We start from the raw sequence: 13188 nt of genomic DNA, 5'->3' as shown, positions 1-13188 counted from the left end.
ACCGAGAAAAAAATCGCAGCATGCTGCTTTTTTGCGAGTTTCTCGCACCATTTGTCCCAATGATTTCCTATGGAAGGGGATTAAAAGTAGCATCACACACGCGCACCACCGTTCACATTTGCGAGTGTGGCAGTAACTTCGCACATTAGATGAATGTGACAGCACATTCCCATAGGTTAATTAAATGACACATGTGTAATAGCTTTTATCTAATTAAGATGTTGCATGAAACTAGCATCGCACACGCAACACACACGCGAGCAAAAAGCATCGCACTTGCGTTGCACTCGCACCTAACGTGAACTAAAATCAGACGAGTTTTTTTCAGCCCAGTCGGACTGATTTTACTCGCATAGATGTGTTTCCACCCTTTAGCTGAAGATTATAGACGTGTTGTGTCCTGAATGCCTGAGGCATGTAGTCTGAGCCTGTGTGAACGCCGGCGCTCCCGTGCCCAAGGCCATTTATATGCTACTTGAGTGTGCAGTGTAAACGTTATATCTATAGTGGGGTCTCCCCAATCACTAGCACCTCATCCTCAATTTAGCATGCACGCCTTTTTTCTACTATTCACTTTGGGAGGATGGCAGTCACAGTTAAAGGCCTAGATATCTTTAAATTGTCTTTTTTGACACAGTTGCCAAAAAAGACTGACCAAGAATTGCTAAGTACACACATCGTAAAATCAACAGTGGTAAAAAGTCAAACTATTTGATTGATAAAACAGGTGGGAAATAATTTTTTTCAAGCACACTTTGTGAGGCTGACAGCTGTGGTTACATGCCTGGGGTTTGCTTTTTTTTACTTCTTTCTTTGTAAAAAAAAAACAAACAAACAAAAAAAAAACAGCAGTTTGTGATCTGCACACTTTGCAAGACAGATAATCACAAATAAATGTCTGGGGTTTTTTTTTAATTTTCTTTTAGATTTTTGTAAGACAATTATCCTCCCTCACCATTCCCAAATGGACTAAAGAAGACATGCTAGGCACATTTACAAAAAAAGAAAAACGCTAATGGCACATCCTACCTAATGTGATCAGGTGCAAACTGAACATGAAACATAGTAACAGTGTGCAATTGTCTCCTTTTAGTTACTATGTTTCATGTTCAGTTTGTACCTGTTCACTTTAGAAATTAGCAAGTGCCATCAGTCTTTTTCTTAGATTACAGGGTCATACCTTCTGATTGAGCACTCCTGTTCTTCACCTTTAGGTAAATTTAAATCTTCATTTGCAGGTTCCTATCCGCCCATAAATTGGAGGGTTTTTTTAACGCTTAGGCTATGTGCGCACCACAGCGTAAAATCACTGCTTGTGAGATTCAGAACGCAGCTGAAAAACTGCGTTCTGATAGTTTGGTGCCTGAAGAATTCCTGCAGAATTCGTGTGTTCTGGATGCTGCCTCTCCCATAGCCCTCTGCCACACTTCCGCAAAAAACACGTACGTGTCTCACGTTCCGTTTTTCGGGTCCGTGTTTCATTTTTTATGGGCGTTTCTCCGGTACGTGTGACATCCGTGTGATGGCGTATGCTCGCTGTGTGTGCATGTGGAATGTCCGTGTATGAGTGAGATACGTACGTGTAATGTCCGTGTGGTGTCCGTTTGAAATGATCCGTGTGTGAGGCAAAATGTCGTTGCTACATACCCGCTGACAGCAGACACAGACAGAGATGCGCGATGAGAATGAACTCGGATGAACTTCACCCGACTTCATTGTCATACCACGGCTCTGTCTGTGTGTGGCGTCCTGATTAGCGGTCACCCATGAAGGACTAACCGGTGACCGCTAATCCCCTGAGTGACTGAAGTTAGCGGTGTGATTAGTGCTGCCGTCACTCAGGCTAACCGCGGCTAGGTGGAGTCCTCTAACTGAGACCACAACTCACCTGTGACTTCATTGCAGATCGCTCAGCTCACTTCAGTGACTTGGGCGACTTGCTGTCATAGTTGGAGGATCCAGCGGTGGCCACGAGTAACCTGAGTGACGTCATCGCTGATTGCGCAGCTCACCTCAGTTGCTTCGCGGAGCTGACAGAGAGCAATCATGGTATGTGGTCGCTCCTGTCAGCTTCATGTAGCAGAGCTGAGAGCATCGTGGGACCTCTGTGGATTATGCCGGACCTGGATGGGTATTTGTGGCTTCATAAAGTGGTGAAAGAGGGTGTTTGTTTTTGTGTATTATTCCAAATAAAGGATTTTTTGGATGTGTGTGTTTATTTTCTTTAACTTACAGGTTAATCATGGAAGGTATCTTGGGGAGACGCCTGTCATGGTTAACCCCTTATTACCTCGATTGCCACCGCACCAGGGCAATTCGGGATGAGCTGGGTAGGGTCCCGGAACTGTCACATCTAATGGATGCGTCAATTCTGGACGGCTGCTGGCTGATATTGTTAGGCTGGGTGGCTTCCCATAATGTGAAGCCCCCATCCTGAGAATACCAGCCTTCAGCCGTGTGGCTTTACCTTGGCTGGTATCAAAATTGGGGAGGACCGCACGTCGTTTTTGTTTATTTATTTATTTTTTTATTTTACACGATATAGACCCGCCCACCGGTGTCTGTGATTGGTTGCAATGAGACAGCTGTCACTGAGCTTGGGGACGTGTATGACTACAACCAATCATAGGCGCCGGTGGGCGGGGAAAGCAGTGAATACGAGATTGAATAATGAGCGGCCGGCATTTTCAAAATAGTAAAAGCCGCCGGAGGTTTTTGACAGCTGTGCAGCGCCGCGCCGGTGATCGGGGATCGGTGAGTATGCGAGAGGGGGAGAGACTGACCAACGGACAGAGAGAGGGACAGACAGAGAGCGAGACAGACAGAAAGAGCAACCATCTGACAGAGAAAGATACCGACCGACTGAAAGAGGGAGATTGACCAACATCGCATCCAGAATTCACAAAAAAAACGCACACGGACAGTACGGGTAGCACACGGACATGCTATGTGTCACATACGTGCAGACACGGACCCATTGACTTTAGCGGGTCCGTGCCTGCGTGATGCAGGAGAAAAACGGACATGTTGAGCATTTGGAAAAACGCACACACGTACAAACGACATGGACACACGTTCCGTGAGGTTTTACGTGTGTGTGCCTGTTACCAAAGGGTAACATTGATGTACATGTCTCCGTGCCGCCGTTACGTGCAAAAACGTACCAAACATGTACGGGCGTCTTGGATGTGTGTTGGAGGCCATAGACAGAGTGGAGAAAGCATTCAGAACACACAAAACAATTGACATGTTACTTTTTAGAACGCAGCATTTTGAAAGTATGCAAAACGCTGCGTTCTAAAAAGCAACGTGCGGATGGAATTTACACAATCTACATGGATTGTGCTGGGGACGCAGAACGCATGCTTTTACGCTGCAGTACAGAACGCAGCGTAAAAGCATGTAATTAAGCAACGTTCGCACATGGCCTAAGAGAGGCATAAGAGTAGGCAGGGACCCATCAAAAAGACGTTGCCTTGCCATTGGCTGTTGGGCTCACATAAAACTGGCCATTTTTTGTGTGCTAAGTATCTCAATTTTTACATGTTTTTTATAGCAGTAATGCAATATCTTAGCACTACAGAGTGTAACGGTCTCCTTTTTGTCACTTACAAAAAACAGTGACAACAGTCTTATTGTGGCATGTACAGATATTAAATTAGAGTAATAAAACAGGTGTGCAAAAAAGCAATATTTTATGACTCACACACTTCATGAGGTAGATAAGATATAAATTTGTTAAACCCAATTATGCTTCCACTTCTTTTTTAAAAAATACTGAACAAGAAATGGTAGGTACAAGGCCAAAAACAAGAGTGGCAACAGGCCACAGCATGGGTGTATATGGACATATTTGTAAAACAGATGTGCAAAACAAAAAAAATGGTTTGTGACATGCACACTTTGTGGTCTAGATAGTCACAGTTAAATCTTCGGTGTTTTTATGTAGAATTGTCTTTATATTTTTTTTAGCAAAGTTATTCCCCTTCTTATTAAACAGAACAGACAGAACAATAAATGCTATTTACAGTCTACAGTCAGAATTAAATGTCTGGATTTTTTAGGGGAACGCTATTTTCCTTGTGGAGACTGACACATTAAGTCAGCATGCCAGTGGTGAGGAGACTTTAAGCCGCAATGATCTTCTGGTAAATATGCAAATTATGTCAGTTTCCGCAAGGAAAGTAGTGTTCCCCTTAGACCGGAGTCACACTTGCGAGTGACTCACGTATAATACTCGTGAGTCTCACATCGCATCATCCGGCATGGCCGTGCACTCTCTGGACAGGAGCATCTCGGCTGCATAGAAATACATACAGCCAACATGCTCCTGTCAAGAGAGTATGCAGCCGTGCCGGGTGATGCAAGACTCGCGCGTATTATACATGAGTCACTCACAAGTGTGACTCCAGCCTTAGGCGGGCTTTGCACATTACGACATCGCATGCCGATGCTGCGATGTTGAGTGCGATAGTCCCCACCCCCGTCGTACGTGCGATATCTTGTGATAGCTGCCGTAGCGAACATTATCGCTATGGCAGCTTCACATGCACTCACCTGTCCTGCGACGTCGCTCTGGCCGGCGAACCGCCTCCTTCCTAAGGGGGCGGGTCGTGCGGCGTCACAGCGATGTCACACGGCAGGCGGCCAATAGCAACGGAGGGGCGGAGATGAGCAGGATGTAAATATCCCGCCCACCTCCTTCCTTCTTATAGCAGCCGTGACGCACGTAGGAGATGTTCCTCGCTCCTGCGGCTTTACACACAGCGATGTGTGCTGCCACAGGAATGAGGAAAAACATCGTATCTGTCGCTGCACTGGCATTATGGAAATTTCGGAGACTACACCGATGATACGATAATGACGCTTTTGCGCTCGTTCATCATATCAAAAAGGTTTTACACACTACGACATCGCAAGTGACACCGGATGTGCGTCACTTTCGATTTGACCCCACTGATATCGCACCTGCGATGTTGTAGTGTGCAAAGCCGGCCTTAGATTCTGTCTTAAGGCCGCTTTACACACTGCGATATCGGTCCCGATATCGCTAGTGTGGGTACCCGCCCCCATCTGTTGTGCGACACGGGCAAATCGCTGCCCGTGCCGCACAACATCGCCCAGACCCGTCACACATACTTACCTGCCCGGCAACGTCACTGTGAACGGCAAACCGCCTCCTTTCTAAGGGGGCGGTCCGTGCGGCGTCACAGCAACGTCACTGAGCGGCCACCCAATAGAAGCGGAGGGGCAGAGATGAGCAGGACGTAACATCCCGCCCACCTCCTTCCTTCCGCATAGCGGCCGGGAGACAGGTAAGGAGAGCTTCCTCGTTCCTGCGGTGTCACACGGAGCGTTGTGTGCTGCCGCAGGAACGAGGAACAACCTCGTTACTGCTGATGTAACGATTTTTGAGAATGGACCCCCATGTTACTGATGAGCGATTTTGCACGTTTTTGCAACGATGCAAAATCGCTCATCGGTGTCACACGCAACAACATCGCTAATGCGGCCGGATGTGCGTCACAAATTCCGTGACCCCAACGACTCAGCATTAGCGATATCATAGCGTGTAAAGCCCCCTTAAGCCTCTCATACAGCCAGATCAGATCCCTACTTTGCACTGATGAGGGATAACCATCCCAAAGCACTGTGTGTTGAGGTTCTGATCTGGCATAAATAATAAGTCATATGGCAAGGCTCGATAAAGGGTAACTTTTGACTATTATGATTACTACCTCCAATAGGTAGCAATCATAAAAGACTAGAATTCATCCACTTCCTCACTGAAGTAACAATTTGCATATTTCCCAGAGGAGCTTAAAGTCTCCTCACCATTGGCATGCTGGAATGGTGTGCCAGACTACTCAAGGAGAAAAGTTTTCCCCTTAGACCCCGTCTTAGCTTCTCATATAGTCAGATCAGAATTCATACTTTGCACTGATGACGGACAACTATCCTGAAACACCATGTCTGCAAATTGAGGTTCTGATCTGGCATAAATCCTACGTCATATAATAAGACTTGTTAAAGGGTCACTTTTGACTTTTACGATTGCTACTTCCGATAAGTGGCACCAGAATTCATCCACTTCCTCACTGAAGAGACAATTTTTGGATTTTTTTTTTATTTTCTTTTGTATTTTTTTAAAACAGTTATTTACCTACTTCTCAAAAAGGACTAAACAAGAATTTGTATGTACACATCCAAATAAACAGCGGCAATAGATTACAATATTGTTTTGGCATATGTGGATGTATAATTTGACTTATAGGTATGCAAAAAATGACACTATAGTAGTATGTGACACACACTTTGTGGGGTAGACAGCCGTAGGTAAATTTGGGGATTTTTCTTAAATACAATTATTCCCCCTATTTACCACCATTCTCAAAAAAGGATTGAACAGTTAATGCTAGATACCCGTCCAGCTGGAAATGCCAAAATGTGCGCCGGGTTGGGCACCACTCATTTAAGGGAGCTCTTACTCTTATCCGGTTAGTCAGAAGTTACAGTCACAAGATAGCGCCGTACGACCACAGTGGCATCGTTAGAAAATTAAGCTGCCGGAAGGTGAATATATGATAGGGGACTTAGATGTAAAGCACCACTCAAGCGCTAAAAAAAACCCCTACTGAAGTGGTACTTTAATCCCTTCACCTCCTTGCCTGTTCTCACCTTTCTGACCAGGCCAGTTTTTTCAATTCTGATCATTGTCACTTTATGTGGTAATAAATCTGAAATGCTTCAATACAGTGATATTATGTCTTGAAATTTTCACTTTCAGGCTCCATATCTCAGCATCCACTACATCTTTGTGTGAGACTACCTTCATTTTATAGACCATCATCTTGGCTATCTCTTAGGCCTCTGCCACACTCACGTGAAAATCACGCACGTGCCGAGAGACACGTATTTCCCCTGCGTGTTGCGTGCAGGTAAGTACGTGTCTCTGGTACGTGCGGGCCACGTGTGTTCTACGTGTGCTATCCGCGATAGCACATGTAGAACCGGTAATTTACATACTGACGTGGTCCTTCCTGCTGTCCGCGCTGCTGTCCGTGGTGCTGATCTTCGGTCTCCAGCCCTCCCGTCTCCCCGCTGCTGCTGCTGCCAGGCAGTAAAGTGAATATTAAATGAGAATAATGAGCGGCGGTCGGCAGCAAGAGGCAGCAGCAGCAGAGACAGGAGGGCTGGAGAAGGTGAGTAAATGTTTTGGGTTTTTTTCACTGACACGTGTATTTTCTCTGGCGCGTGTTACACGGGACCGCATCCACACTACACCCGTGTGGTACGGGTGTGGGCCGTGTGACACCCGTGCTGCCGGAGAAAACACTGACATGTCAGCGTTTAGAAAAACGCACACACGTGCAAACGCACACGGACACACATTCCGTGTGGTTTTACGTGTGTGTGCCTGCTACAATAGGGTAGCATTGCTTAACGTGTCTCCGTGCCGCCGGTACATGCAAAAAATGACAAACACGTGCCGGCGGCACTGATGTGTGTCGCAGGCCTTACATAAATTTATAAATTTGACTTGCAGCTATTTAGCATATGATTAGATATACAGATTATTTTCATGTCACTGCATTGTTACTGTTTTGCTCCTGGTGTTTGAAAAAAAATGTTTCTTCCTGTATACTACAAATTACAACCTGTTCTCACATTCCTTAATAGCTCAGTGTGTTATTAGGTTGATTCCCAAGCGAAAGGTCACTGGTTTGATTCGAGCAGCCATGGAGAAGGTTTCCCAAGAAAAGAGAAACAGCATCATCCAGCTCATCGATTGTGATCTCTCGGCCAAGAAAATTGCAAATCTCGATCAAGTGAGTGCCATGACAGTTGGAAGAATATCAAAAGAAGTTCCTCCATACATTCAAAAGCCAAGAGGTGGACATCCTGGCAAAATATTGGAGTAAACAAGTCATTTACATAATACTAACAAAATAATAAAAATTAAAATTTAGATTTTTTCAGAGCAAAACAGTAACAATGCAGTGACATGACAAGAATCTGTAAAACTAATTATATTATAAATGAATGTAAAATTTATGGATGAGATAGCCAAGATGATTGTCTATAAAATTAAGATTGCTCAAATCTGCAGTGGATGGTGAGATATGGAGCCTGAAGGTCCAAAGTTCAAAACATTGTTACCCTTTTGCTTGTCAGAGTATATTCCAGTGATTCTGAGACTGTTTTTTCATGATACAGTGTACTTCATGTTGGTGGTAAGTTTGGTCAATATCATTTGTGTTTATTTAAGAAAATATGGAAAATTTGACACAAAAAATTGAAAATTTTGCAATTTTCAAACTTTGAAGTTGTATGTCTTTAATAGTTATATCACACAGACTAGTCATTAAATAACATTTGCCACATGTCTAAATTTCATCAGCACCAGTTTTGAAACTTTTTATTGTTAAGAAGTTAGAAGGGTTAAAAATTTGTTACCAATTTCTAATTTTTCCAACAAAATTTACAAAAACTATTTTTTTAGGGACCACATCATATTTGAAGTAACTTTGAAGATCCTATGTGACAGAAAATGCCCAGAAGACCAATAATTTTAAAAACTGCACCCTTCAAAGTGCTCAGTACTAGAGTTGAGCACGGTTCGCGGTTCTCCAGTTCGCGGTTCGAGTGATTTTGGGGCTGTTCTAGATCGAACTAGAACTCGAGCTTTTTTGCTAAAATTCGATAGTTCTAGATACGTTCGAGAACGGTTCTAGCAGCAAAAAGCAGGGCTTTTTACAGCTACAGTGTGCAGGAGCCATCGCTGGCAGCCTGCCAGAAGCTGGTAACCAAGATAAACATCGGGTATCCAAGCAAAGCGCTTTGGTTAGTAACCCGATGTTTATCCTAGTTACGTGCAGGAAGCCCACACTTCCCCGGTCAGCTCGCTCCGCCCGCTCCTGCCCGCGGCATGTACACACGTACACACACACACACACACACACACACACTCTGCACACATGGCCCCGCTCGGCTTACCTGCGGTGATGAAGTCCCGCCATCCCGACCTCAGCGCTGTCACTGTCCTCCATGGCCGCCGCTTGTCACATCACATTCTCTCGCTTCCGACCCGAGACTGACTAGCGGTGAAGTCACGGGCCTCTCGCGATACTTGGCTGTGAAGGTCATTGAATTCAGTGACAGGTGCTGTCGGCAGTGCTGGAGATCAGTGCAGGTAATGTACCTCGCTGACAGCAGCACTTGTCATGCCCTGCAGTGACCTGGGCTGACCTATTGATGTTAGCTCAGGTCACTGCATTGCTCTCCCAGCCAATGGGGAACATTCTGCTCTTCATTGACTGGGACAGTGCGGATCATCATGGCAACCCAGACCTGGATTTGTTTTTCTTTCTAATAAATTGGTTAAAGAGGGAATGTTTTGGGGAGTGTTTTTTCAAATAAAAATGTGTTTGTCGTCTATTTTTTTTATTACTGACTGGGTTGGTGATATCGGGTATCTGATAGACGCCTGACCTCACCAACCCCAGGGCTTGATGCCAGGTGACATTACACATCTGGTATTAACCCCATATATTACCCCGTTTGCCACCGCACCAGGGCGCGGGATGAGCTGGGGCGAAGCACCAGGATTGGCGCATCTAATGGATGCGCCACTTCTGGGGCGGCTGCGGCCTGCTATTTTTAGGCTGGGGAGAGTCCAATAACCATGGACCTCCCTAGTCTGAGAATATCAGACCCCAGCTGTCTGCTTTACCTTGGCTGGTGATCCAATTTTGGGGGGACCCCTACGTGTTTTTTTTTTTTTATTTATTTAATTTAAAATAACAGCGTGGGGTGCCCTCAGTTTTGGATTACCAGCCAAGGTGAGGTTGCCAGCTGTGGTCTGCAGGCTACAGCCGTCTGCTTTACCCTAGCTGGCTACAAAACTAGGGGGAACCCTACGTCATTTTTTTTTTCATTTTTTTGGCTAAATACAAAGCTAAGCACCCCTTAGTGCCACATGAAAGGCACCAAAGGGTGCAAAATTACAAACTGCAGGAGAGTGGGACATTATGTGTCTTTCAGCCATTATAATGACAGAAAAGACTGATATGAAGTGCACAAGCACAAGAAAATCACCAGAGCGCTCTACGCTGTGAAAAGCAGTAGAAAATGGCACTGGAGTGAACATGTGACCGCCTCATGTAGGATGAAGCTATGGATCCTGGGTAAATTTATGCATTTACCCTCCTTCAGTTTTTTTGCAGTACACAAAAAAAACGGAAGGCACACGGATGACAAACAGATGACATACGGACCGTCTACGGAACGGAAACGGATGCCACACGGATGCACCCGTGAAAAGAAACGGACTGTTTTTTGCAGACCGCAAAAATGGATCGGTCGTGTTAATGTAGCCTTATTCTGATCTGCCGTTTATAAACAGCAGGCAGAAATAAGTGAATAACGGCCCCCGGCGTCAGAAAATCTCCGGGGTTTCAGGGCTAGCTGAGACCCTGGAGATCATGATTCAGGACGGTTTTTCCAGTCCCCGCTCACGTGATCACAGGTATACACCGTACACCGATGATCACGTTACAGTAAATGACACGCCGGTAAAAAATTATTTGTCTCCCATCTGGCATGAACAAACACTTCTTCTCCACTTCTTCTCCACTTCTTCTCCACTTCTTCTAAACTTTTTCTCCACTTCTTCTCCACTTCTTCTCCACTTTTTCTCCACTTTTTCTCCACATTTTCTCCATTTTTTCTCCACTTTGTCTCCACTTTTTCTCCACTTTTTCTCCATTTTTTTTCTCCACTTTTTCTCCACTTTTTCTCCATTTTTCTCCACTTTTTCTCCACTTTTTCTACATTTTTTCTCCACTTTTTCACCACTTTTTCTCCACTTTTTCTCCACTTTTTCTCCATTTTTTCTCCACTTTTTCTACATTTTTTCTCCACTTTTTCTCCACTTTTTCTTCATTTTTTTCTCCATTTTTTCTCCACTTTTTCTCCACTTTTTCTCCATTTTTTCTCCACTTTTCCTCCACTTTTTCTCCTCTTTTTCTCCATTTTTTTTCTCCACTTTTTCTCCACTTTTTCTCCACTTTTTCTCTATTTTTTCTCCACTTTTTCTCCACTTTTTCTCCATTTTTTCTCCACTTTTTCTACATTTTTTCTCCACTTTTTCACCACTTTTTCTCCACTTTTTCTCCACTTTTTCTCCATTTTTTCTCCACTTTTTCTCCATTTTTTCTCCACTTTTTCTCCACTTTTTCTTCATTTTTTTTCTCCATTTTTTCTACACTTTTTCTCCGTTCTTTTTCTATGGTCGGTCTATCCATTAGCTCTGCCATGCATAGTGTAGCTCTACACCTACTGCACATGTTACTTTATGATTGACATCTCTTTCATACCAGAGCTGTCTAAGCCTACTCTGACCCCATATTTGTCATTACTATATTGTCCTTGTACTGTATTATGACATTTGTATCATGTGTTTCATTTCTTGCTGTGTTGCAATTTTTTTGCTGCATCCCAATTGTACGTCTACATTGTTCGAGTTTATGTTATTGTTCTCTCACTCTTATGTGATACTGATTATTGTCATTTTTCATGATTACATGCAGATAAGTCCAATCTGACGAAGGCTCAGGCCGAAACGTCATTTGTAACTTGTTTTGGACAAAAACATATATGCGTATGAAAAAATTTTTTTTCTTAATACGGACCAATAAAGAGTGATTTTGCATTACTATCCGTTGTGACTTACTGACTTAGTCTGGGAGATTTAGAGTGCCGAGGTTACTCACTAATTTTATCTATTATTACCTCTGAGCACCTATATACCAGTGAGCAGAGCTTCCTCTACAGTAGTTCTCCTGATTAGGCATGCCCTTACCTCATGAGCAGGGCATTGCAGCTTTGATAGCAACCATTACGACATGGACTCTGCTGCTGTGGACCCGGGGAGAGTGAGTGCAGATTCATTGCACCCACACTCCTCACATGAAGGGTCCGCACTCCTAGAAAAATGGGGGATACGTTCCCTGAGTGTCTCCCCCCCATATTCTAGACGGTCCAGAGTCGTCGTGGGACCCCTTTATTTTTTTTCTTACAATAAATTGGTGAAAGAGGAAATGTTTTGGGGACTGTTTTTTCAAATAAATTTCTTTTGTCGATTCGATTTTTTTTTTTTTTTGTTAGTACTGACAGTTTATGATGTTGGGTATCTAATAGACACCATGACATCACAAACTGCTGGGCTTGATCTCAGGTGACTTTACAGCTAGTATCAACCCGATTTATTACCCCGTTTGCCACTGCACCAGGGCACGGGATGAGCTGGGGTGAAGCGCCAGGATTGGCGCATCTAGTGGATGCGCCACGTCTGGGGTGCCTGCGGCCTGCTATTTTTAGGCTGTGAAGGCCCAATAACTATGGACCTTCCCACCCTGAGAATACCAGACCACAGCTGTCCGCTTTACCTTGGCTGGTGATCCTATTTGGGGGGGACCCTACTTTTATTGTGTAATTATTAATATTTATAAAATAATTATAAAAAAGAGCCTGAGGGGACCTCCACATTGGATCCCCAACCACGGTAAAGCTGCCAGCTGTGGTTTTCAGGCTACAGCCGTCTGCTTTACCCTAGCTGGCTATCAAAAATGGGGGGACCCAACGTCATTTTTTTTTTAACTATTTTTTAAATAGAAAAAATTAATGGGCTTCCCTGTATTTTGATTGCCAACCAAGGTAATGGCAGGCAGATGGGGGTGGCAACCCATAGCTGTCTGCTTTATCTGTGCTGAGAATCAAAAATACCGCGGAGCGCTACGTCATTTTTTTAAAGATTTATTTTTACAGCACTGTGATGTCCAGCAATCAAAATACAGGGAAGCCCATTTTGTTTTTAGTTATTTAAATAAATAATTAAAAAAAATATATATGGGCTCCCGCTGCATTTTTTGTATTGCTAGCTAAGGGTAATCCAAGCAGCTACTGGCTGCTAACCCCCACTGCTTGGTGTTACCTTCACTGGCAATGGAAAATCCAGGGAAGCATTTTTAATTTTTTTTGTCAAATAACTACAAAAAAAGGACGTGAGCTTCGCCATATTTTTGTATGCTAGCCAGGTATAGCAGGCAGGTGCTGGAAGAGTTGGATACAGCGCCAGAAGATGGCACTTCTATGAAAATTCCATTTTCTGAGGTGGCTGCAGACTGC

The sequence above is a fragment of the Anomaloglossus baeobatrachus genome, chromosome 9 (assembly GCF_048569485.1).
Source record: "Anomaloglossus baeobatrachus isolate aAnoBae1 chromosome 9, aAnoBae1.hap1, whole genome shotgun sequence".
In the NCBI taxonomy this organism is placed as follows: domain Eukaryota; kingdom Metazoa; phylum Chordata; class Amphibia; order Anura; family Aromobatidae; genus Anomaloglossus; species Anomaloglossus baeobatrachus.
The sequence above is the reverse complement of the archived record's forward strand: the minus strand, read 5'-3'. Positions refer to the sequence as shown.